Source organism: Petaurus breviceps, unplaced genomic scaffold, assembly GCF_028583685.1.
Source record: "Petaurus breviceps papuanus isolate PSGF00001 unplaced genomic scaffold, PetGlider_PUasm1.0 90760, whole genome shotgun sequence".
NCBI classification, from domain to species: domain Eukaryota; kingdom Metazoa; phylum Chordata; class Mammalia; order Diprotodontia; family Petauridae; genus Petaurus; species Petaurus breviceps.
In genome coordinates, this window is record NW_027187338.1 from 10822592 (window position 1) to 10848489 (window position 25898).

The following is a 25898-nucleotide window of genomic DNA, read 5'->3' on the forward strand; positions in this document are numbered from 1 at the left end:
TTAGGAGAGTGCCTAAGCTGTGCCTGTCTTGATTGACCCCATCAAGACATAGGTGTAGTTGCCCCCTCTTCCCGGGAGCCCCTGTGAGAAGGGTGATCAGGGAATGCTATAGGAGTTGTGCTCACATTATCAGCAACCCTTTGAGAAGACTAGAATAAAACTGATTATTAACCCTTCTGAAGTGTCTGCTTCTCTGACCAGATCAAGAGTGAACCTGTTAGAGGCTGGAGTCCCAAGACCTCCAGTGCCTCCTTGTGAATTATCTATGAAACAGTTGCTTAAGTAGACCTTTAGTCTCTGGCTTTTTTGTCTGTAAAGTGAAAAGTCTGCATACATACATACATACATACATATTTATATTTATACATACATACATATATGTATATGCAAATACATGCATATATGACCTATAAGGCCCTTGCCACCTGACATTCTGTGATTCTAGAGGAAGAGGTACTAGATGAAAAATCAGGAAATCTGCTAATTTGCTGTGTGACCTTGAGAAAGTCACTTCCCTTCTCTAAGCCTCAGTTTCTTCACCTACTAATAATCTAATAATAAACTAATAATCTCCAAAATTCCCTCCAGTTCTGATATTCAAAGACTTTTTTTCATATAGACTTGTGCTTTCATCAGTGTCTACACTGATTCTAGGTACATAAATTCTCTCCACTGATGTAGTTCTGCAACTCAGCTATCATTTGCAACCTTAAAAAGTTGTCTGAAGTACTGCAAAGCGCTTGCCTACCATTACATGGCAAGTAGGTATATGCCAGAAGTAGAACTTGGATCTAGGTCTTTCTGAACATTTTGATAAAAAGGCCTGAGTTTAGAAAACTTGGATAACATAAAGAAGCCATGATGTAGGGGTTTAAACTAGAAATGTTGGGTGGTTTAGGTCCTAAGTCTAATAACTTCACCACTAATATGCCCAATAGCCACAGAGAAGTTCCTCTCTCAATCTTGGCTGTAGTTGTTGTGAAGCACAATGAAGCAATATGAAGTAAAGGCTTTTCCCAGGATTCAGGACCCAAACAGGACCTTTCCTTCCTCTCACCCCATATGACACTTTGTGCCTATATTAAACTGCCATATCCTATACTGTTATTATTTTATAAAATTGAACATTTGTGTATGTATTGTATACCTACCTGCTAAAACTTGCTTCTGTTTTCTCTACCAAGGAAAATTATCTTCAGATTGAGGACAGAATAAAAATGGATAATAGAGAATTCCAACATAGTTATGAGAGAGATAATAATCTACTAATCTTTCTAATGTAATGTTCTAGATTCATCACTCCTCTGCTTAAAAATCTTCAGTAGTTCCCCAATGCCTATGCCAAGTAAAGGCCAAACTCTTCTGCCTGGCATTCAAGACACATCACAAGTAAGTGGTAGCCCAGTTGTCCAGCATTAGGTCAGATTACTATCTACCAGGCATTCTGTACTGCAAACTGTTCTACTATCTGTGACCCAAAGGCTAATGAACTCTCTAGCCTCCAAGCCCTTATAATACTTTTCCTTTTATTTGTAATGTCCTTCCTGCTTCCCCTCTTCACTTCTTAGTCATCCCTTAAAGCCCAATTCAAATGCCACCTCCAAAACAAAGTCATATCATCTATTAGAAAGAGATTATTAGATGGTGACACAATTGACAGAGCTAGCTGAGTTTTCTTGTTCATTACAAAAAGCATGACACCCACAAAATTCAGCCTTAGGTCCTTTTCTCATGAAAATGTTAAGATCACACAAGATTATTTGATGGATACAACTACAGAGATAACTGTTCAGTGGCCATTTGTGTATCAGTATTCAATGAGATGGGCATTACATAGGTGTCCATCTTCTTGCCAATAGGTGTTTGCCATTCTAGTGAAGATTATCATGTGCAAAGTCCAAATAGGAACAAAAACTTCCTATGAATGATAGGGCAGATGCTCCTGATTGTGGAAGAGCCTATGCTAACTGCATCAAATTCTAGAACATTATAAGGGTTCTTCAATGACATGTATATGTATATATATATATATATATATACATATATATATATTGCTCTAGAGAAATTGGTCTAGTAATTCATACAGTAAAAAAACACATGGATGAAGATGCATATTGTTCAAACTATGACATGCAATTAGATTAATAGTCTTTTGAGTTAATTCCCAGGTAGATATATCTTGGACAAGCACTGCAGATGGATAATTGACCTGGGTGAAGAACTAGAATAAGAGACAGGGAAGATTACAGTGGGGAACTGTGCAACACTTTCAGTGATCCCAAGTGTTCCCTGCCTCCAAAGCCCAATTTTAAAAATAATGATACTCTTCTGGTAATGTCAAAGGACAGCGAATCATGGACACCATAATATCCAAAGATTACAAATTGAAAGTGAACAAAAGATAATGGAAAAACACATGGTAAGTGTTAGCAGGCTTCCTATTTCCAGTAATGCCTCAATGTCTAGCAGTGGTATGAGACAACATCAACAAGATGTATGTCTAGAAAAGGAGACAGGTCAGTCATTTAGCAATCATGAGATATAACAGAGAGACAACATAAATGTTGTGCTAGACCCTGAGGAAGATATGCAATACATTAGATACATTCTCTGTGGAAGATTTAGAGAAGAGCATAGGATAGAAACACACAGGATGAGAAGGCATTGTTGTGATTTGCACCATGGGAAGCAGTGCCCAGACTAATCTGATCCATCCAAGCACCAAAGCAGAAGTCTAGTATTGTTATCTGAGTTTGTGCTGTTTTCCCTCATGGACTGTAAGTTCCATGATGGCAAAGACATCTCATCTACATTTTGTGTTTGTTATCTTTCCTAGCACCTAGCAGAGTGCTTTTTGTTTAAAACAGGCACCTAGATAATGGTTTACTGAAGCCAAACAAACTACATCTCAGAATACTAAAAGAAACTGAAGGTGTGACTATTGAGTTTCCCAGTGATCTGGGAAGATTTTTGGATACTGGAGAAAATAGCTAAGAATCAAAGACTGACAAACACTGATTTTGATTCTCAAAAAGGGGAAGAAGGCAGATTCTTCAAACTATACCAGTAAACTTGAATTCAATTGCTGGAAAAATCCTAGATACATTATTAAAGGGATAATCTATGAGAAAGAGTAAGGCAGAGCAGTTTAATAGGAAGAGAGCCTGTCTAGCACTCAGTAAGACCCCAGTTCAAGTTATAGTTCATCTTTCATCTTAGACAATTCTCTAAGACTTAAATGGAAGAATAATTGCTGATTTGCATTGGTAAGAGAAGTTTCCTCACAGGGCATACCCTCCATCAAAGAAATAAAAAGTCTAGACCCTACACCATTCCCCTTCCTTAAAAAAATTAACCAGCATGGGCTCATAAAGGACAAGTCATGCTAAAATGATCTCATGTCCTTTCCTGATAGGTTTACTATAAGTAGGCTCTAGCCTCTTGCAGACAATGATGTTTATTCTCAACACCCTGATTATCCTTCTTTGCACATGTTTTAGCATATTAATGTTCCTTCCCAAAATGTGGCATTCAGAATAAAAGAAATGAGATAAGATCTGACCAGAGCAGAATGCAGTGGGACTCTCGCCTCCTTGATTCTGGACATTACTATTCTATTCATGCACCTTATAACATTATCCATCTGAGATGTCATGTAGCACTTTGAACTCCTGTTGATCTAAAGACAGTACAATTCTAGATGAGAAGTTACTAATCTGAGCAGCAACATTCGGCCTGGAGGCCTAGCTCTGGGAAAGAAGGGCCTACACAAGAGAGAATAGGATTCCTTTGGAGAATTAATTTACCACCAGTGGAGAAACAAAAGGGAGAAGCTGAGATTTTGCTAAATTTAGAACCACTTCAAAACTCAATTCTGATTTTCTGTCTGAATTAGAAACTCTGGGAGTTTCTAAGAGAGGGGGGAAAAAGGTTTCTCAAAACCTACACAATTAAAACCTGCTAAAGATTACTGTGGATGATATAAATAAATCAGAAAATAGACACATTAAATATTTAGAGAATATGTGTGGAGTAAATATGGCTTAGCTTTTATGAGACAGAAATATTGGGAAAACAACCAAGCATTTGAAGTCCTTCAAATACTGGTGTGTGTAGCCTCTGTTGTGACTGTCCCTAAGGGCCTCACTTGTACTACAATTCCATAGACCAGCACAACACCCTTAGCACTTCATTATTTTCATATTATCACAATGGTAATTTATTATTCAGGTCAGTGTAGGCAAAACTAATTGAGCTGACACTTTTGAAGATTCACATCTGGTATTCATCTTCAGAGCTGGTACCTCACATTGAAGTTACCACCCCAAGGCTCACTTCTCCGATTCATTAAGTACTCACTCAACATCTCCTCTAAAGTCCTTTCTGGTTCTAATCTAGGATCTGATGATCCTACAATGTAACTGGCAATAGTTCAGGCCCTGAGGCACTGACAGAGGGAGGTCCAGAAGAGGCCTATAACACATTCCCTGGCCTAGATTTATTTAGCATTTATTATATGTTAGACACTATCTTAGGCATATGGCAACAAAAACAAAGTAGAACCTAACAACAAGAAGCTGAAAATTATCAATGTATACTGAGATAAATAAATGCTAACTCTTTGTGATAGAATGTATATAAAACATGTCTTGATGGAGGAGCTAGAAAGGGGATAACACTAACAAGGAGGGTCAAGTAAGGTTTCATGAAGGAGGTAGCACTTGGGCTGAACCCTGAAGAGTTAGGGATTCCAAGAGGCAGAAGTGAGGAGGAAAGGCATCCCAAGTAGGAGACACAGACTATGCAAAGGCATGGAGGTAAGAGATGGTATGTTATATACAGGTAACAGCAAGTAAATCAGTTTACCTGGAACTCAGACTGTGGGAGGAGTATTAACATGAAATTTATCTATAAAGATAACATTGGAATCAGATTGTAAAGGGTTTTAAATGCCAAACAGAAGAGTGGGGTTTTATTTTGTTTTTGTTTTTTTTATCCTAAAGGCAACAGCGAGCCATTGAGTTTTCTTGAGCAAGAAAGTGACATGGTAATACTTAATACTTTAGGAATACCAACTGGCATTTGTATTGAGAATGGACTGGACAGGAGAGAAACTGGAGGCAGGGGTACCAATTAGGAAACTACGCAAGAGTGTAGGTGAGAAGTAATGAGGGCTTGGGTTAGTGTGGTAGCCATGTGAGCAGAGAAAAATTTTTGTGGAGATTAGAATGGACAAAATTGAGCATGAGGTTTCTTGAATTTCTTCTTTCTTGTCTTAGTCAAATGTGTTTGGTACTTTTTACATATACATATATGTGTGTATATATATATGTATATATATATAGAGAGAGCTATATATAGTTTTATACACAAACATATGGATAATAATAGGCAAAGAAGAAATAAAACTATTCCTACTTACTGAAATATGTTTATTAAATCCTAGAAAATCAGCAAAGACACAAATTAAGATAAGTTTTTAAAAAGCGAAGCATACAAGATAAACCCGTAAGAATCTGTAGGATTTTACATAGCAATTAAAAAATCTAGAGGAAAATAAGAGAAAGGAAAGGGCCTACAAAAGGCATAAAATATTTGGGAGTCAATTTACTATGGCACTCTCAAGAACTCTGTGTTCCTTAAAGAACTAAAATGTTTCTTAAAGAAATAAAAAATTACATAACTATCTGGAGAAACAGTATTCATGGCTAGGTAGCACCAATAAAGCAATATTGTAAATACAACTTAAATTAATGCATAGATTTAGTGCTATTCCAAACAATTGAGAAGATATTTAATTAGACTAGACAAACTAGTAACTACTTCCATTTGGAGAAACAAAAAGCCTTGAATCTCAAGAAAAGTCATGAAAAAAGTAGGAAAGGCGAGGCTTGTAATCCAGATATCAAATAATATTATAAAGTAGCAATCATAAAAATATTTTAAAAAATAGAATAGAGAGATCAGATAATGAATCAGAAACAAATTAACTCAACCCAGTGTGAAATAGACCCAAGAATATAAATTGTCAAAAGAACTGCAGGGAATGCTGAAAAGCAATTTGGAAAGAATTAGGCATAGAACAACTTCTTAAGATCAAGATTAAGATGGACCTGAATGTCAGTGGTATCTAGGTGCAGTGGATAGAGTGCTGAGCCTGAAAGAAGACCTGAATTAAAACCTGACCTCAGACACTAATTGTGTGAACCTGGGCAAGTCACTTACCCTCTGCTTCAGTTTCCTCAGTTCTAAAAAGGGGATCATAATAGCACCTACCTCACAGGATTGTTATGAGGATCAAATGAAATAATATCTAGACACAGGGCCTAGAACATAATAAGCACCTAACAATTGAATTTTCTCTTTTCTCCCTTTTCTTCTCTTCATTGTCATATGATTAAAAAAAAATTCTAAGAACAAAATCAGGTACCTTTCATGGCTATGACTTGGAGGGATAATTGTTGTTGTTGTTGTTTTTATCAAATTTTGTATTTATTTTTAGTTTACATCATTCATTTCCACAAGATTTTGAGGTACAAATTTTCTCTGTCTTTCCCATATCCACCACCCCAACACAGAGATCCCACTGTATAACCCCTCCCCCAATCTGCTCTCTCCTATATCCTCTCCTATCCCTTCCCCCTGCAATGGCTCTATACCCCAGGGCCTGTATATCTCATTTCCCAGCTGCATGTAAAATAATAATAACAATAATAATATATTTTAAACATTTGATTTTAAAACTTTGAATTCCAGATTTTTTCCCTTCCTCCCTTGTCACCCACCTTTACTGGGAAGATAGGCAATTCAATATAGGTTGTACATGTGTAGCTACGCAAAACATTTCCATAGAGGACATATTGTGAAAGACTATATTTCCCTCCATCCCATCCCCCTACTTGATCTATTCTTTACTTTGACCCTGTCCCTTTTTCAAAAGTGTGTGCTTCTAAATTCCCTCTCCCACAACCTGCCCTCCCCTCCATCATCCCCCTCTCATCCTCTTCCCCCCTACTCTCCTGTAGGGTGAGATACCCTATTTAGTGTGTATGTCATTCCCTCCCTAAGCCAAATTCAATGAGAATAATGTTGACTCATTCCCTTTTGCCTTCCTGTTCTTCCACTCCATTGTAACAGTTTTCTCTTACCTCTTCTACACGAGATAATTTACCCCATTCTGTCTCTCCCCATCTCCTCTCATTATATTCCTCTCACACCTCTCAATTTTACCTTTTAAGTATCATCCCTTCCTATTCAATTGGTCCTGTGCCCTCTATGTATACCTGTACACATATACACACTCACATATGTATTCATATGCCCACATGCCATCCTATATAGACATATCTATATATGTATACATATATATACACACATTTATATTCTCTTCAACTATTCTCATACTGAGAAAAGTTTCATAAGTTACAATTATCATTTTTCCATGTAGGAATGTAAATAGTTCATCTGATAAGTTCCTTATGATTTCTTTTCCCTGTTTACCTTCTCATGCTTCTCTTGCTTCTTGTATCTGAATGTCAAATTTTCTATTCAACTCCGGTTTTTTCATTAAGAATACTTGAAAGTCCTCTATTCCACTGAATGACCACATTTTCCCCTGAAAAATGATACTCAGTTTTTCTGGGTAGGTGAGTCTTAGTTTTAATCCCAGCTCCTTTGACCTCTGGAATATCATATTCCAAGCAGCTTCAATCCCTCAATGTAGAAGCTGCCAGGTCCTGTGTTATCCTGATTGTGTTTCCACAATATTCAAATTGTTTCTTCCTGGATGCTTTTAATATTCTCTCCTTGATATGGGAATTCCGGAACCTGGCTATAATATTTCTAGGAGTTTTCTTTTTGGGATCTTTTTCAAGAGGTGATTGGTGGATTCTTTCAACCCCTATTTTGCCCTCTTGTTCTAAAACATCAAGGCAATTTTCCTTGAGAATTTCTTGAAGGATGATTTCTAGGTTCTTTTTTTGATCATGGCTTTCAGGTAGTCCAATAATTTTTAAATTATCTCTGCTGGATCTGTTTTCCACATCAGTGGTTCTTCCAATGAGATATTTCACATTGCCTTCTATTTTTCCATTTGTTTGGATCTGTTTAATAGTATCTTGATTTCCCATAAAGTCACTAGCTTCCACTTGCTCCAATCTAATTCTGAAGGAATTATTCTCTTCAGTGAGCTTTTGAGATTCTTTTTCCATCAGGCAAATTCAGCTTTTTAAGGCATTCTTCTCCTCATCAAGTTTTTGAGTCTCTTTTGCCATTTGAGTTAGTCTATTTTCTAAGGTGTTATTTTCTTCAGTCAGGTTGTTGACTCTCATTTCATAATTTTCTTGCATTGTTCTCATTTCTCTTCCCGATTTTTCCCCCACTTCTCTTATTTGGTTATCAAAATCCTTCTTAAGCTCTCAATTGCTTCTCCCTCTGGAGGCAGAGGCCAGACCGCACTCCCAGACTCTCTGTTCCCAAAGTCTACAATGACCTCTCACTTTGTCTTTGGCATTTATAGGTTGATAATTCTGGAAACTGCCACAGCTGCTAGTGATCTACTCTCCCCACATCCCTCAAGCCACAGCTGGTCAGGCTGCCCTGAGGCTAAAACCTTGGGCTCATACAAGGCTGGGCTTTCCTCCCAGAACCCTTCCTGTCCACCTCAGCGGGAGGTTTGTTTCTCTCTGTCACTCTGTAGGTTCTGTAGCCCTAAAGTTTGTTTAGAGTCATTTTTTTGGTGGGTATTTGAGGTGGTTATGGGGGAAGAGCAGGGAGTTTTCCTGCTTCTAGGATGCCATCTTGGCTCCGCCTGGAGGGATAATTCTTAACCAAACAAGGGATAATGGTAATTAAAAAATATAAAAATGGATATTTTTTCAGTCACATGGAAGTGAAAAGCTTTTGCATGAACAAAGTTAACACATGGCTGAGAAAAGAAATAGCCAACTGAGCAAAAGCCTTTGTATCAGATATCTCTGTTATGGGTCTGATATATCTAAGATAAAAGGACATAACACAAATACATAAGACCAAAAGTCATTCCCCAATGGGTAAGTGATAAAAAGATATGAAAAACATTTCTCAAAAGAATCACAAACTATTATCAACATATGAATGATTGCTCTAAATCACTTCCAATAAACTGACAAAGGTGACAAACCTATGAATAGTTCATGCTGAAGAAATTATCAAAAGATAGGTACAGTGTTGGTAGGTTTGTGAATTAGTCTAACTACTCTGAAAATCAATTTGAAATTAAGAAAGTGATTAGAATGTCCACACATTCTGACCCAGAGATATTATTTCTAGGCAAATACCCCAAGGTCAATGCTAAAAAGATAAGTCCCAAAATATTTATATAAGTATTTCTTATAATAGCAAAGAATTGGAAACAAAGCAATTGTCCACTGACTTGGAAATAGCAAGATAAACTGTGGTACATGATAAAAATGGAATACCATTGTGATATAAGAAAATATGAATATTATGAATACAGGTAAACATAGAAAGACTATGAATGAAAGGAGAAATAAACAGAATTGTAGTAAAATATATACAACTACCATGACGTAAATGGAAAAACAACAATTAAACAATCAAAACTGAATGCTATCAAGTTATAAAGACCAAGCTTGGCCCAAAAGAAGATGTTTGAGAGTGTGTCTGTCTTCTCTGCAAAAATGAAGGACTATCTGAGATATAGAATGATTCATATTGAGACATCTACTGTGCCTGAACTATTTCAATAACCTTGTGGTTGATCTCCCCCCACCTCCCCAATCCATCTACCATGGAATGACTGAGATAAGAAAGGTAGGACAAGTATTATTTTTCCTATTTTGCAAATGAGGAAATCTAGGCTCAAACATGTGAGAAGACAGGCATGCTAAGCCATAGCTGTGACAAGGTCCAACCAACTATTCTGAAAAGCAATATGGAATTATTCAAGAAAAGTTACCAAAGTGCATCCTCTCCTTTGATCTAGTGATCTCATTAATGAATATATACAGCTAGTAAGTGGCAGATTGGGAACTTTAACCCAGATCTTCTAGCTCCAAATCCAGCATTCCTTCCAAATTACAAAGATCCTACCTGACAAATATACAGTTTATTATCTAATGGAGGTATAAAACAAAGATAATTATAAATACAAAACAATTTAAGTACATCAGAGTATAAACAATGTGCTATGTAAGACTGGGGTGCAGCACTTCTTGAATTGTGAGTTGTGTCCACAGTTTAAGAAGCACTGAAGGGGTCACAAGTCGAAAAAGATTAAGAAGCCCTGGATTATCATCTAGGGAAACAAGGAAGGATTCATAAACCAGGTGGTATTTGAATTGGGTTTTAAAGGATGGGTAGGAAATCAACAGATGAAGATGAGGAAAAAGGATATTGCATGCATACAGAATTGTGAAAGCAAAGGCACAGAGGTGGGAAAGCACAGAAAATGTTTTAAAGCCTTTTTTCCTTTGAGTGATGCTGTTGTTACTGGTTCCTAACTGGTTCCTTTGCCTCCAGCTTCTCCTTGCTCTAATATATCCAGCATACCGTCAACCAAACTTTGGATACTGTAACTATCTCATCACCATACTCAAAAAGCTACGACTCCCTATCCCCTAATCTGATCAAACAAAAATTCTTCAATCTAGCATTCAAGTTAGATTCAATTTATATAAAGTAGTATAAAATGAAATGTATACAATCTTGGAGACCTAATGTCACGTCTAGCTTGGATACTTACCAACTGGGTGACCCTGGGCAAATCACTTAATTTCTGTGAATCTCAGTTTCCTCATCTGTAAAATGAAAATAATAATACCTGTATTATCTACCTTAGAGTTACTGTGAAGAAAACATTTTTAACTTTAAAACACTATGTAAATGTAAATGATTACTATTATTTTCAATTAATCAGCACATCAATTCTCCCCACTAGTCAGGCCTTGCTCCTCACTGTCATCAGACATAGCCAACATTTCTGGTATGAAGGTCCCCTGCCTCTTTATTTACTACCTATAGCCTAACCTCTTCCAAAAGCCAACTTAAATCTCACCTGTATGAAGGTGCCTCCAAAGCCCACAATGATTCTCCCATTTCCAGCTTTCCTTGCACTCATGTACTGAACCCTGAACCCAGGTCACTATTCATCTCCATTATGTGTCTCTCACATACACACATTCAGAAAGAGAGAGGGAGAGAGAGAGAGAGGGAAAAAGAGGGGGGGAGAGAGATAGGAGGGAGGGAGGGGGTAGACAGGGATCCAGTAGAGTGAAGGTGGAAGAGGGAGAGAGAGAGAGAGAGAGAGAGAGAGAGAGAATTGGAAAGCTCTATTGGGTATTCATATGTATGCTGAAATCTAGACAAGAGATGTTCTTCATCTTTTTGATCCTTTCCATGTGAACAGACAAATCAAAATTCTTTGAAGTATTACAGATATCTTACAGGAGAGAGACTGCAAAGTCTTAGGGATTGAGAGGCAATCAATACATCATTTGCACAAAGGACCTGCTAGAGCACTTCACCATCCATGGGAAAGCCCTCTTCAACCTGGACTCTACTGGATCAGTGGCAAATACTTTTGGCATGTATACATCTCCCAGATTTATGTTTTGCCTGATATTTATTTATTTTGCCTTTTGGAGGGAAATTGGGGTTAAGTAACTTGCCCAAGGTTACATGGCTAGTATTGTGTGTGTGTGTGTGTGTGGGTGGGTGGGTAAGTGTATCAGGCCGGAACTGAACTCGGGTCCTCCTGAATCCAGGGCCAGTGCTTTACTCACTGTGCCACCTAGCTGCCCCATTGCCTGATATTTTTTAAAAGAGGGTTAATTATTATGGTTATTTCTGTTATTATATCTTCCAAGGAATCCTGAATGATCTTGATATATGTATGGGATGCACTTGTAAAAGAGTTTTGTTTCACCAAGTCCAATGCTTTTGACTAATCAATGAACAAAAAGCACAATGAGATCTTACATTCTCTATATCTTTCAGTTGATTGTGAGATAGTAAAGATGTGACCCATGGTTGAATATTACTTATAAAGCCTAATGGTTCCTTAATACCAGCATCAAAGATACCATCATTGTATGTCTCATAAAGTTTTGGTACAGATTGAAGAATAAGTTTATAGGTGGGGTTCTCTTGGGAAGCTTTTGGTGGTATTGACAAAGTTTGAGAATTATTCCCCCACACTCTTAGTAACTCTCTGTCCTCCAGATACCTTGGATATCAGTTCCTCAATGCCCTCACAACTGTTTTGCTTCCAGCATAGACCTCCTCTCTATATACTTTTTCAAATTCAACTATTTTTCTGGTCTTTCTTTTTAGTGTCATTTCTACCTTCCCAGAAACATTTCAGGGAATGTGACATTCAATTCAAAGTATGGTGGTTCTGCTGTTATTGATGAAAAAAAATTGCTGAAATGTTTTCCTGCAAACTAGAAAATAGACTGGTAGAAACTAGGTATAGAACAACATCTCACACTGTATACCAAGATAAGGTCAAAATGGATAAACGATTTAGACATAAAGGGTGACATCATAAGTAAATTAGTGGAGAATAGAGAAATGTACTTGTCAGATCTATGAATAAGGGAAGAATTTGTGACTGAACAAGAGATAGAGAGGATCACAGGAAGTAAAATAGATAATACTGATTACGTGAAATTAAAAAGCTTTTGCATAAACAAAATTAATGCAGCCAAAAGTAGAAAAAAAAACAAGAAACTGGGGGAAATTTTTACAGCAAAATTCTCTGATAAAGGTCTCATTTCTCAAACATATAAGGAACTGAGTCAAATTTAGAAAAATAAGAGCCACTCTTCAGTTGATAAATAAATGGTCAAAGGATAAGAAAATGTAGAAGAAATCAAAGTTATCAATAGTCACATGAAAAAAGTTCTAAATCACTACTGATTAGAGAAATGCAAATTGAAACAACCCTGAGATACCACCTCACATCTATCAGATTGGCTAACACGAAAGAAAAGGAAAATGACAAATGCTAGAGGGTGTGGCAAAATCACTAATATACTGTTGGTGGAATCTGAACTAGTCCAACCATTCTGGAGAACAATTTGGAACTAGGTTCAAAGGACTATAAAACTGAGCATACCCTTTGACCCAGCAACACCACTACTAGGTCTGTATCCCAAAGAGATCAAAGAAAATTTGTAAAAAACGTGTACAAAAATATTTATAGCAGTTCTTTTTGCAGTGCAAAGAAATGGAAATTAAGGGGATGCCCATCAATTGGGGAAGAGCTGAACAAGCTGTGGTATATGATTGTGATGGAATACTACTGTGCTATAAGAAATGATGAGCAGGTTTCAGAGAAAACCTGGGAAGACTCATATGAATCGATATAAAGTGAAGTGAACAGAACCAGAACATTGTACATAGTAATAGCAATACTGTCAGGATGGTTAACTATGAAAGACTTAGCTATAATGATCCAGGACCCGTGATAAAAAAAAAATGCCATACATCTCCAGAGAGAGAACTGATGAACTCTGAATGCAGGCTGATATATACCTTCCTTTGCTTTTTTTTTTCCTGGCAACACATCTAATATGGAAATACATTTTGCTTGACTTCACACATCTAATCAATATCAAACTGCTTGCCTTCTCAAGAGGTTGGGCAGAGGCAGAATGGAGGGGAGAGAATTTGGAACTCAAAATTTTAAAAAATGATTGTTAAAATTGTTTTACATGTAATTGGGAAATATTCAATGAAATAAAAAAATTTTAAATTAATTAATTTATTTTTAGTTTTACAACATTTGGTTCCACAAGCTTTTGAGTTTTATATTTTCTCCCCCTCCTTCTTTTCCCCCCTGCCCAAGATAGTGTGCAATCTGATATAGGCTCTACATATCCATTCATATTAAACATATTTTGACATTAGTCATGTTGTAAAGAAGAATTACAACCAATGGAATGAACCACAAGAAAGAACAAAACAAAAGAGAGAGCAAATAGTATGCTTTGATCTGCATTCTGCCTCTGAAATTATAAAAATATACTTTTAAAAAAGAAATGTTTTCTTGCAAATAGTTTCCATTTTTTTTTCTATTTGCAGGGCTCTCTCCATTTTCATCCTTGAATGCCCTTGGGATGACTTTGCATAGTTGGATATCTTGCCTCCCTTTTTAAACTGTTTTTATACTCCACTGCCTCTTTCTGCTTTGTGAAGTAAATAACTGTTCATCATCCTTTCTTGTAAGAGTTTACAGAATGAGTTTATATTCTTATCCATTACTGCCTCTGGCAGCCATCTCTTCCCCACTGCTAAGCAAGTCAAATGTTTGGTGACCATGTCACTTTTGGAGATCTTCTGGTTTCTTTGTTGTAGCAATTAATTTATATTAGTTTAACTTCTGGATGAAATTATTATAATTGGTATTAATGTTGCTTCTGTTGTCTATTTCTCATTTTTTATTTTTAACAACTTATTTACACAATTCTGGGTTAAATCTTAATTGTATGCCAAACCTTTTCTCATTATTATTCTTTCTTCTACTTTATTACAAATTCTGATCTTAGAACTGACAGGTCAGTAGTCAGACTGTACAAATACAGCAAACTCAGGGATAACTCCTATATCCATAAAAAGTGTTTTTCTGTCTAGTAAAATGTAGTCAATTCCATTCTTTATGTTATTTGCTATGTTCAGTGCTTACCAATTTTATTTTTCTGAAGGACAGAACATGAGGCTTCTGTATGATCTATAAGTCTTTGGCCTCTCTCATTTCTTTCTTCTGAATCATACTTTCCTATCATTTCTCTCCATTCTCATCTTTTTCCACTTTTGTATCAAGGTCAACAAGTATCAGGATGCATATTGATTTAATTTAGAGTATTTTAGCAGGTTCTTCATTGAATTTTTCTACCACTTTATTCTTACCAACTATTGTTAATGCATAATCTGAGGTTATTTTCACAGTTTCTTTTTGGCAAATGTTTATTTTTAGTACTGCAATACAGGATGATCCAATGTCCCTTAAACTAATATTTCTTGTAACTTTGGAGTATATAATTTACCTCTTCAAGGGGTCTCTATGAGACATCCTTCCACTTGGCCAGAACTTTCTTCAGGTTTCATTTATAACAAGAATGTCAAGAATTGGTATGACCCAGTTCCTCCAGTACTATGTCCATTCACAAGTCATTAAGCAAGGATCTTAGATAATCAGCAGGCATATTAAAGTTTTCTGACAATCTAAAAACTGTGATTCTTAATATCCTCTGTCCTCTTTTCTACCAGTCTTCCACTGTCATAGAAGAAATGGAAGGGATTCAAAAAGGGCTGAGGGCAGTTTTTCATTTTTCTTTGTTTTGTAGGTTGCCTTGGCCAAAAAAATTCATCATCAAGTGACCAGTTGGTGACATACACACACACACACATATATATATATATGATATCTTAATATTAGATGTGATATTAAGGATCAGATATGAAAGGCAAATCAAGTCAACTTCAATGCTACTGTGATACTGCTGTAGCTTTCTAGTTCCAATTCCCAACTCTAATTAACAGGAGTTTCAATGAAGGGCTACATAAAGACACCTGTAATAGAGGTTTACCTGCATCTTTCTAAGTTGTATACTTCCATTTGCATTAAACATGTCACACAGAAATTCTCCCCAGGGAGGAGAAAACTATGTACTCAGTACATTTTCCATCATAATGGCAGCAGCAGCAGCCCCCCAGTGTAGAGGGAAGGAGGATGCTTTAATGTAGAATCCTCTAACTCAAAAATATAACCAACAGAAAGAAGGACTTTCCAGGGCTTGTGAGGTATAGAAAAACATAAACTGATACTTGATGATCAACTACTGTGTGCAAAGCACTGACTTGGCTGTTGTGGACATTAGAAAAGTTACAATCCCTCTTTCAGTGATTATGAACCTAGTCTTCCTCAACTAGAAGGAGTCAAGGGAAAAAAAGCAAAAGATTACAAAAATTAAACAATCTAAAAAGATAAAAAAGCAAGAAAAACTAAAATACAGGGTGTAAAAAATAGCATATAATATTAATTGCTAAATTAATAGCATAAGATGAGTACTGTTATGATTTCAAAGGAGAAAGGGATTACTGTGGGCAGGAATGACGCAGAATTTTAGAGTTGGTGGTCCATCAGACACAGAGTCCAACCCTTTTATGTTACAGATGAAGAGGCTATAAAAAAAGTACTTGCTCAAGGACCAAAAGCATGTTAAGGGTACAACTAGTACTAAACTCAGGCTTACTTTCTTCTATTTCAATCCTCTTTGGTCTGGGAAGGCTCCACAGAGGAGCCTGAGTTTTGACTCTTGAAGTTACAGTATGGTCTCACGGGAGATTGAGGAGGACACTATAGCTGGGAAGAACAGAATGAGAATAAGCAAAAATGGGTCCGGTTTTGCAGAAGGTTTATATGAAATAATTTTTAAAATTGCTCTGAAAATCTCTTTTTTAGGGGTTCTCTCAGGACCCAGACCTAATATAGGACATGGATTCTTGGAAACATTGGGTTGCATTTCATGTTGTATATATTCTAAAAAAATGCATTTTTTCTTTTTGTCAGCTTTTGATGTATTTAGCACTATGGAGAAAGATTTCATCCCCAAAGAGGCCTCTTTTGGGATGACACTTAACTCTAGCTCAGCTAAGCCTTTTTTAATAGATTTAGTGAGTTTTCAGTTGCTTACTGTTTTACGTCTTCCAGAAAGAATTGGGCCAGGTTAGAGAGAAAGCAGGAGAAATGGTTGTGTTCTACATTCTTAATTAAATTGCTACCTTCAGTTTCTTATTATATATAACAAATCAAAATTTCAACCCACTACGGCAACACTATACACACAGAATTATTTATACTGATTTGATGGGCAAAAAACTTATATAGCTCCTACTCTGAACTTATCATTCTTATTCAAAGACCTTTCATGGCTCCCCACTGCCTACTAAATGAATGAGGATTATAGGATACAGAGCTGGAAGGGACCAAAGAAATCACATAATCCAAATCCTATATTTTACAGATGAGAAAGATGAAGCCCAGAGAGCTTAAATGCCTTGCCCAAAGTCACAGAGGTAGAATCAAATGTAGTATTTGAATCCGTATTTTCTAAGTTCAGACTTGGCCTGGCATTCGAGGTCTTCCATACTCTCTTCCACTTGTTCCCTTCACACACACACAGACACAGACACACACACACCAGCTAACTTGAACTCTTTCTATTCTCCAGACAGTCTATGAATTCCTGTGTGTTTGTTCAGACTGTCCTCCCTCAAATGATCTTCCCCTACCAGCTCTTCCTGTCCAATTTCTACCAATGATTCAAGGCCCAATTCAATTGCCATCTCTTCAATAAAGAATTCCTAGTTCCCTATAGAAAGAAATAATTTTTCTTCCTCTAAATTCTCACAATACTTTGTATTTCTCTTATTGTACCACCTATCTAGTATTATGATTATATGTGTCTATGTTTTATCTTCCCTACTAGACCATAATAAGCTCCTGGAGTATAAGACCAAGTCTTAGGAATCTTTATTTGTTCTACTAGCACTATATCTAGGGGCTTTGTAAATATTTCTGGAATGAACCAGTCATAAAGGACCAATGCATTACTGAAAAAGTTGATTGTAAATTACAGACAGTCCTCATCAACACACTTAGGATGGCTGAGCAGGAAGAATGCCACAACCAGGGGCACCTTACCCCTATCTTCTCTAGCAGTTGCATATTTTCACAGAACTTTCTGATAAGATGGAAGACCACTGGAACTTACTATTTGCTCTGCTGCAGCCTCCTAACATCTTTCATCTGCTTCGCCTCTAAGCGCTACAGTCCCCTGGCATTATCATCCTTGACTATGTAAGTAACCGAGGGACTCTGGGCCTTGCCATCTGATATATCACCAAATCCTAAGAATTTTCAAGCTTTTCCATCTGACCTATGGCTAAACTTTCTTGTGTTTTCTCCCTCAAATAGAGTTTGAGTTCCATGAGAACAGGGACTGTCTAGCTTTTTCTGTTTCTATCCCCAGCACCCAGAACAGTACTTACTCATTCATCCATTCATTCATAAACTATCTGTATGACCTGTGAAAAAATTAATAGATTATATTTAGATGACACTTTTATGCTTAAACTAATAGTTTCCTTAAATATCAGAGAGGTTTTTTTTAAATTTGGTTAGCAATAAAAAATAAATATAAATTTAATTTGAGTCTGAAATCCTTCCATTCTTTAGAGAACCAGATTAAGTACTACTTCTTCTATAAAATCTTGCACAATTATCCAAACTAGAATAAATCTCCCCCTTGCAATTTTTCCCTCCTAGAATTTCTAATAACACTCAGGCCCTCTTCTTTATAATACATTATCGTATTCTAAATTGTAGCATTATTATATATACACAGATCTTGTTTCCCCATCAAGATGATAAAATTCCTTGAGAGCAAGGAATATGTTTTATTTCAGAGTCTTGATCTTGTTTAATTTGAATAATTTTTCTACTTTATCTTCTAGGTGGCTGAGAAGAGTAAAGGGAAGGGGTTTTTATGCTCAGGAATGCCACAGAATGTTAAAAAAAAAAACTGGAGAAGGGGCAGTGAAGTGAAAGAAATGTGGAATAGTGAAAAGAATACCTGACTAAGAATTAGATTTGGGGTTTTGTTCCAACTAACTAGTTGGGTGACTTCATAAAAGTTGCTTCCTTTAATAGACCTGTGGTTTTCCCACCTGCAAAATAAGTAAGGTTTGCCTAAAGAATTATATCAGTGACTAAGAGAACAAAGCAGAAATTACATTTCAAATCAAAGCAGAAGAGTTCATGATCAAACAAGGGAGAAAATCTTAGAAGATAAAACTTTGATCACTTAATTTTTTTTAATATTTCCAAAAACAAAACTTATGCAGCTAAAATTGGAAAGGGAAATGGGGGAAAAAATTCTTGGCAGCAAATTTCCCTAATAAGAGTCTCATTCCTGGGGTGGCTAGGTGGCACAGTGAATCTCTCTTAGAGCACCAGCCCTGGAGTCAGGAGGACCTGATTTCAAATCAGGCCTCAGACACTTAACACTTACTAGCTGTGTGACCTTGGGCAAGTCACTTAACTTCAGTTGTCCTGCCTTCCCCCCACCAAAAAAAAAGTCTCATTCTTTTTGAAATTTGATTTTAGTTTTTCAAGGAACAAAAATCTATTTTCTCTCACTCCCAACTCCAACGCCCATTAAAAAAAGGAAAAACAAAACACCCATTACATTTTTGCAAAGTCAATTGAAATGGCTACATTCAAAGAAATCTCAGTCTGTATCTCGAGTCTATCAGATTGCTGTCAGGAGGTAGGTTGCATGTATCACTGTGGATCCTCCAGAATGGTGGCTGATCAGTGCACTGATCAGTTCTTAAGTGTCTTATTCGTCTTTGCAATGCTGTTATAGTGTAAGCTGTTCTGATTCTTCTTACATTAATTTTAAAGTTATATAAGGAACTGATTTAAATTTACAAGCATAAAAGCCACTTCCCAACTGATAAACTGTTAAAGGATATGAACTGGCAGTTTTCTAAGAAAAACCCCAAACTTCTAATAATCATGTGAAAAAAATGTTCATCATCATCATCACTAATATTTATAAAGCATTTACTATCTTCCAGGCACTATACTGAACACTTTACAATTATCATCTCATTTGTTCCTCAGAACAACTCTGGGACATAAGGGCTATCATAGCCCCATTTTACAAACTAGAAAACGAATACAAACAGAGGTTAAGTGACTTGCCCAGGGTCACATAGCATAGTAACTGTCTGAAGCTAGATCAGAACTCAGGTCTTTCTGATTCTAGGCCCAGAACACTATCCATTACTCTATCTAGCATCCTAATCACTAATAATTAGAAAAAATTTAAAACCTTTAGAGAGGTTCAACCTCACACCCATCATACTGACAAAACTTACAAAAAGTAAAATGAAAATGTTGTAAGAGTTTTAGTAAAACAGGCACATCAATGTATGTAGGTAGGGCTGTAAAACGGTCCAGTCATTTTAGAATATAATCTGGAACTAAGCTCCCAAAGTTACTAAATTATGTATACCCTTTGCCTCTGTATTACCACTAGTAGGTCTACATCCTGTAGAAATCAAAGAAATTTTTCCTCCACAAAACTATTTATTGCAGTTATTGTTATGGTGGCAAAAACTGGAAACTTAGGGGCTGTCCACCCATTAGGGAGTAGCTATACAAATTATGGCATATTGATGCAATGGAATACTTACTTTGATAAAAGAAATGAAGGGGGGGGGGTTTCAGAGAAACTTGAAAATATTTGTATGAACTAAGGCAGAGTGAAGTAAGGAGGACCAGGAGAACAATTCATACACTAACTACATACAGACAAACAGCTTCAGGGCTCTGATCGACATAATGACCAACTACAATTCTAGAGGGCCATGATGAAGCATGTCACCCACTTCCTGATAAATGGGCGATAGTCTCAATGTGCACACTGAGAAATATATTGGGGTGGGGAGGAAAGAGGGAAAAATAGATTTCTGATAATTAAAAAAATTAAGTTTTAGAAAATTAAATTGGGCCAAATCATCACTAAGATTTATTCTAACCTCAAGACTGTAATTCTAACTGTAATGATTTCATAGAAGCATAGCATTAGGGAGAGAGGGGGTACTGCAGACAGGTAGGGGTTTTGAGAGATCATCTGTGTTTCAGTCAGTGATCCTTGAATGTTTTTATATTCTGATATTTTGACTTTTATTTCTTCTTCTAGAAGCGCTAGAACATATACTATAATTTGTTGATTTAGAATCACAGGATCACAGATTTAGAGCTCAAAGGGACTTCAGAGACCATCTAATCCAATCTTTCCTTTTTTTTAAATTGAGGAAATTGAGGCCCAGGGAAGTTAAGTGAATTGCCTAAGGTCACACAGGCAGGTGACAAGCGGCAGGATATAAGTCCAAATTTCTGAATTCAGATCCTCTGACTCCAGAGCCTGTACTCTTGCCATTAAAATTAAGTTAATTTCAGTTTGGAGCCTTTCATACTACCTCTAGAGTTAAATGGAGACACCATGAGATGTCACAAAATTTGTGTCAGAAGCTAATCCAAATCATTTAGGCCAGCTGTCTCTCTCACCTTTAAGATTCTCAGTACTACAGAATCACAGAATGTTACAGTTAAAGGAACTTTAGATATCATGCAGTCAAGAATTACAGATTTAGAACTACAAGGGACCTTGGAAACTATTTATTTTAGGCCATCCCCTTCATTTAGCAGAGGAGGTCCCAAATAGTCAAACAACTAGTCAATCATAGTTCTGGAACTCAAGTTCAAGTATTCTAAATCTAACTTCAGGTTTCTTTCCATCACTTCCACACATAGACTTGTGTCCATATTTCCTATTACATGCTTTGGGGCATAGTGATGAAAATAATTTTTCTTTCCATAACACTTCAGTGCTTCAGTGCAAAGGCACTAGAAGGAATAACTGTAAAGCAATAATAAATGAATATGTCTGCAAAAGTGCCCATAGTAAATTAATGCTAAACACAGCCAATAAAAGCACAGTAATATGTATAGAGGCTTTCATTCTTAGAGTAAAAGTTCTACATAATTACTGAAAGACTCACAAAAAATGGTGTTAGGCCAGTACTAGGTCTTGAAAAATTATTGGTGGTCTAAGACTCTTAATCATATTAATATCACAGGACACTTTATGAGAAGAAAATTACACAAAAAGATTAGCTAATAAGTCTAGAAATGTTGGGCTTGGGTTCTATTATCGTCTGTATTATTCTTATGTAGGTCCTTAATATTTTTCTCTCTAAATAATCTTCCACACACACAGTTCTGGTCATTTTGTTTCCCTGCCCAAAAACCTTTAATGGCTCCCCATTGCCTAACAAATCAAAGTCCTAACTCCTGAACCCCGAATAAGGCCTTCCACAATCTGACCCCTTATCTTTCCAGTGTAAGCTCACTCCATTTCTCTTCATGAATATTCAATGTTAGTAATTATTCATTGTTCCATAAACATTATCTTGGCTTGCTTCCCATTAAACAAAATCTAATTAAATAACCTGAACTAGGCATCCAGACCAGCCTCAAGGCACAATGTGGCTCTACTGAGCCAAACCTACTCTCCTACCTCTTTGCTAGATTTTTGTGACCTGCCCAAAGACACACACACAAAAGGCTCCTACAATAACACCAAGTTTGCCACAAGTCACAGCAACAGGGATAGGCAGGGAAGTTTAGGGACTATGCCAACACAAATCTTCACCCATGAACCCTTAAATCATCTGCCTTCATCAGTGGTCCTTGCTGTTGCCCTGCCTGGACTCATTTCCCAAAAGTTAGCATACTCTCATTTCTTTCTACTATCCTTTGTGATAGTGAACCTCCTTACTACTGAAAAACAAACCCCTTCATTACTCAACCTCGGTGGTCTGCTCCCTCATCTCCAGTTCTTTCAGTTCCACTTTCCCAAAGTCTCATTCTACATCTACCCACTTCATTGCATTTTCTGTAACTCACTAAGACCTGTCCCCCTTCCTGAGGACACTGTTCCCCAGGGCATCCTTCCTAGTAGTGGCGGCACTTTATTCTCTTGCTGACTCACTAGTCATGGTGGTGGAATGTGAATATTCTTTGCTCCTCACTCTCACTTCCAGACTCTCTACCCCCATCATTTGGCAACCTCTCTTCCTTCAGAGCTCTTTCAGTCCAAATTTATTACCCAATCCAAATCCCGGTAGCTGTTATAAACCCCCAGGATATTCTCCCCACCTTTCTCAATGAATTTAGTAGCTGCCTCAGTCTTTCTCTCTACCCTAACTCCTCTCAGTCTAAAGAACTTCATCATACATGTAAGTGTCCTCAAATACCATAACTTTCTAATTACCTAATCTACTCAATTTCCACATAACTACTTCTTCACTTCATTTCTGCTACACAAAGGGACATTTATATCCTTGAATTTGCCATCACACACAAGTGTTCCAAATCCATAAGGAACTCCAAAAGTTCTTTATCTGATCATATTTTTTATCTTTCCATCTCCTTATGCCTTACTTACACATTTACTCTTTCTCCTCACCATGACCTGAGATCTCCCCATCATTCAGTACTATTCTGAGCTCTGGCTATTCTCTCCTACCTTCCCAGGCCTGCAACAGCCTTCTAACAGCCTCTTTCTGCCTCAAGTCTCCTCTCACTCATCCAGTACATCCCACATACTACCACCAAAGAAATTGTCCTTAAATGCATATCTTATCATGTGACATCCCTCCCTCCCCTCACTCAAATAACTCCAGTGGCTACCGCTTCTAGGATAAAATATAAACTTTTCTGTTTAGCTTTTAAAATCATATGCAACCCATCCCCCAACCTATCTTTTCAGCGTCACTGGATATTACTCCTCCTCCAGCACTCTGCAATCCAGTCAAACAGGCCTTCTCTCTCTTCCTCACTTAAGATATTCTAGCAAGAGCTAGTTCCCCATGCCTGGACTATACTTCCTTCTTATCTCTGCCTCACAAAGTCCCTTTCTTTCTTTGAGCCAAAGCTCAAGCAGTACCTTCTACCTAAAGCCTTTTCCCCAAATTGCTTCAACTACTTTGTATATATATTTGTTAACTTTATATTTGTAGTGCACATATATTTTATATGTACTTGTCTTCCCCACTAGAATGTAAATAATGGATAATTTAACTCTGTACTTTTTATCCAGTGCCGTGTACAACATAGGTGTTTAAACACAGTAGGTACTTAATAAATGTATGTTGATTGACTTACCCCTTGTCCAGTTCAACTCTAAGCTGTCTACTACTCTTAAATTTCTGTTCCATTCTCTTTATTTATTTATTGCTTTTTGGAGGGCAACTGAGGTTAAGTGACTTGTCCAAGTTCACACGGCTAGATTTTTTTTTTTTTTGCATTAAGTGTCTGAGGCTGTATCTGAACTCAGGTTTTCCTGATTCCAGGGCCGGTGCTCTATTCAGTGCTCCACCTAGCTGCCCCTCCATCCTCTTTATGATCACACATTGCCAAATCTGAAGCCTAGGTTACTTCCACCATTTACTACACTTACTCCTACTCATATAATTCTGAACAAAACTGAAAAATATCACAAAATTGAACTGACCAGGTGATCCACTGCAAAAGTGTACTAGGTAATCTCAATTTACTATAGCAAGACAATCCTACTATTTCTCCCTAATTGATTTCCTATCTCCACTCACCATAGCAGCCAGCCATTCTAAACATTTTTCTCTCTCATCAAGCCTCCTATGACATCTTTTGTTCAAACTCTTGAAGCTGAGGACCTCATATCATACTTTTCTGAAAATTTTGTGGTCAAAATTAAAGAGCTCCCTCTTCATCTCAAATCCCTTTGAAGCTTTACTCTATCTCCCAAATACTGGCTCCTTCCATGTTGTCTACAAACATACATAGGTCTCCTTAAAAAACCCTCACTAGATCCTACCACACCTTTCAGCTATCATTCCGTATTCCTCCTCCCCTTCTCACCCAAACTCCTGGAGAAGCCCATCTACAACTCGTGATTCTACTTCCTCTTCTTTGTCTTCTGAACCCTCTGGAATCTGGCTTCCAATTTCATTCTTCAATTGCAATTGCTCTATCCAAAGTTACTAGTGATTTCTTGATTTCCAACACCAATAACCTCTTCTCAATCCTCATGCTTTTTGATCCCTCTGAAACCTCTGACTGTCAATAATTTTCTTCTTCTGGATAATCTGTTCTCTCTAGATTTGGGGGACATTGCTCTTAACTGGTTCTTCTCCAACTTATCTGATTTCTCAGTATCCTTTTTGGATCTTCTTCCTGGTCATTCCCACTAATCAACAGTATTCTCTAAGGATTTTCCCTGGCCCCTCTTCTAATCTCCCTCTATATTATTGTGCATGTTGATCTCATAGTAGTTGAACCCCCATTGGTTCAATTATCATCTCTATGCCGATGATTCTTAGATCTTGCATCACCAACTGCCTATCATATATCTTGAACTGGATGTCCCATATACAACACAAAACTAATATATATAAAACTGAATACATTAGCTTTCCACCCTTACTTTTCTTTCTTCCAATTTTCCCTATTACTGTCAAGACCCTCACCACACTGCCAGTCAGCCAGGTTAACAATCTTGGTGTCACCCTCAACCCCAATCCACACTCACCCTACATATCCAATCTATTGTCAAATCTTGTCAATTCTACCTTCTTAAACCTCTCTCATATACACCCCTTTCTTCTCCATTCACACAACCACCATACAGTGAAAGCCCTCATTAACTCATACCTAGCCTACTGGGATAGTCCCTGCTTAAGACTCAGCTCATCCTCTACTTAGCTACCAAAGTGATTTTCCTAAAGCACAGGCCTAAGCATGTCAGCTTACCACTGGATAAGTTCCAGTGGCTCTATAGTACTTCTAGGATCAAATATAAAATCCTCTGCTTGACATTAAATCAGGTAGCTAAGTGGTACAGTGAGTGGATAGAACACTGAGCCTAAAGTCAGGAATACTCCTCTTCCTAAATGCTAATCTGGCCTCAGACACTTTCTAGCTGTGCGATCCTGGGCAAGTCACTTAACCCTGCTTACCTTAGTTCTTCATCTGTCAAATGAGCTGGAGAAAGAAATGGCCAACCACTCCTGTATCTTTACCAAGAAAACCCAAAATGGGGTCACAAAGATTTGGACACAACTGAAACAACTGAACAACAAAGTCACCTCAAACATTTACTATCTGTGGGACCCTGGGCAAGTCGCTTAACCATTGTCTGCCTTCATTTCTCTCAAGGGTAAAATGGGGATAACAGCACCTACCTCTCAGGATTCCTGGGAGGATCAAATGAGAT

The 25898-nt window shown here is 37.2% G+C and overlaps 1 protein-coding gene across 8 annotated transcripts in view; it reads right to left on the reverse strand.

Annotated features, from left to right (window-relative positions):
• The window catches only part of SCMH1 (Scm polycomb group protein homolog 1), a 160165-nt gene that overhangs the window by 127919 nt on the left and 6348 nt on the right, over nt 1–25898 (reverse strand). For 7 of the 8 annotated variants that reach the window (XM_069068141.1, XM_069068143.1, XM_069068140.1 and 4 more), the window contains exon 2: nt 10745–10799. The exons of the other annotated variant lie outside the window; for it this stretch is intronic. The gene's annotated coding sequence lies outside the window, so the exon portion shown is untranslated. The remainder of the gene's footprint in view (nt 1–10744; nt 10800–25898) is intronic. 8 annotated transcript variants of the gene reach the window in all.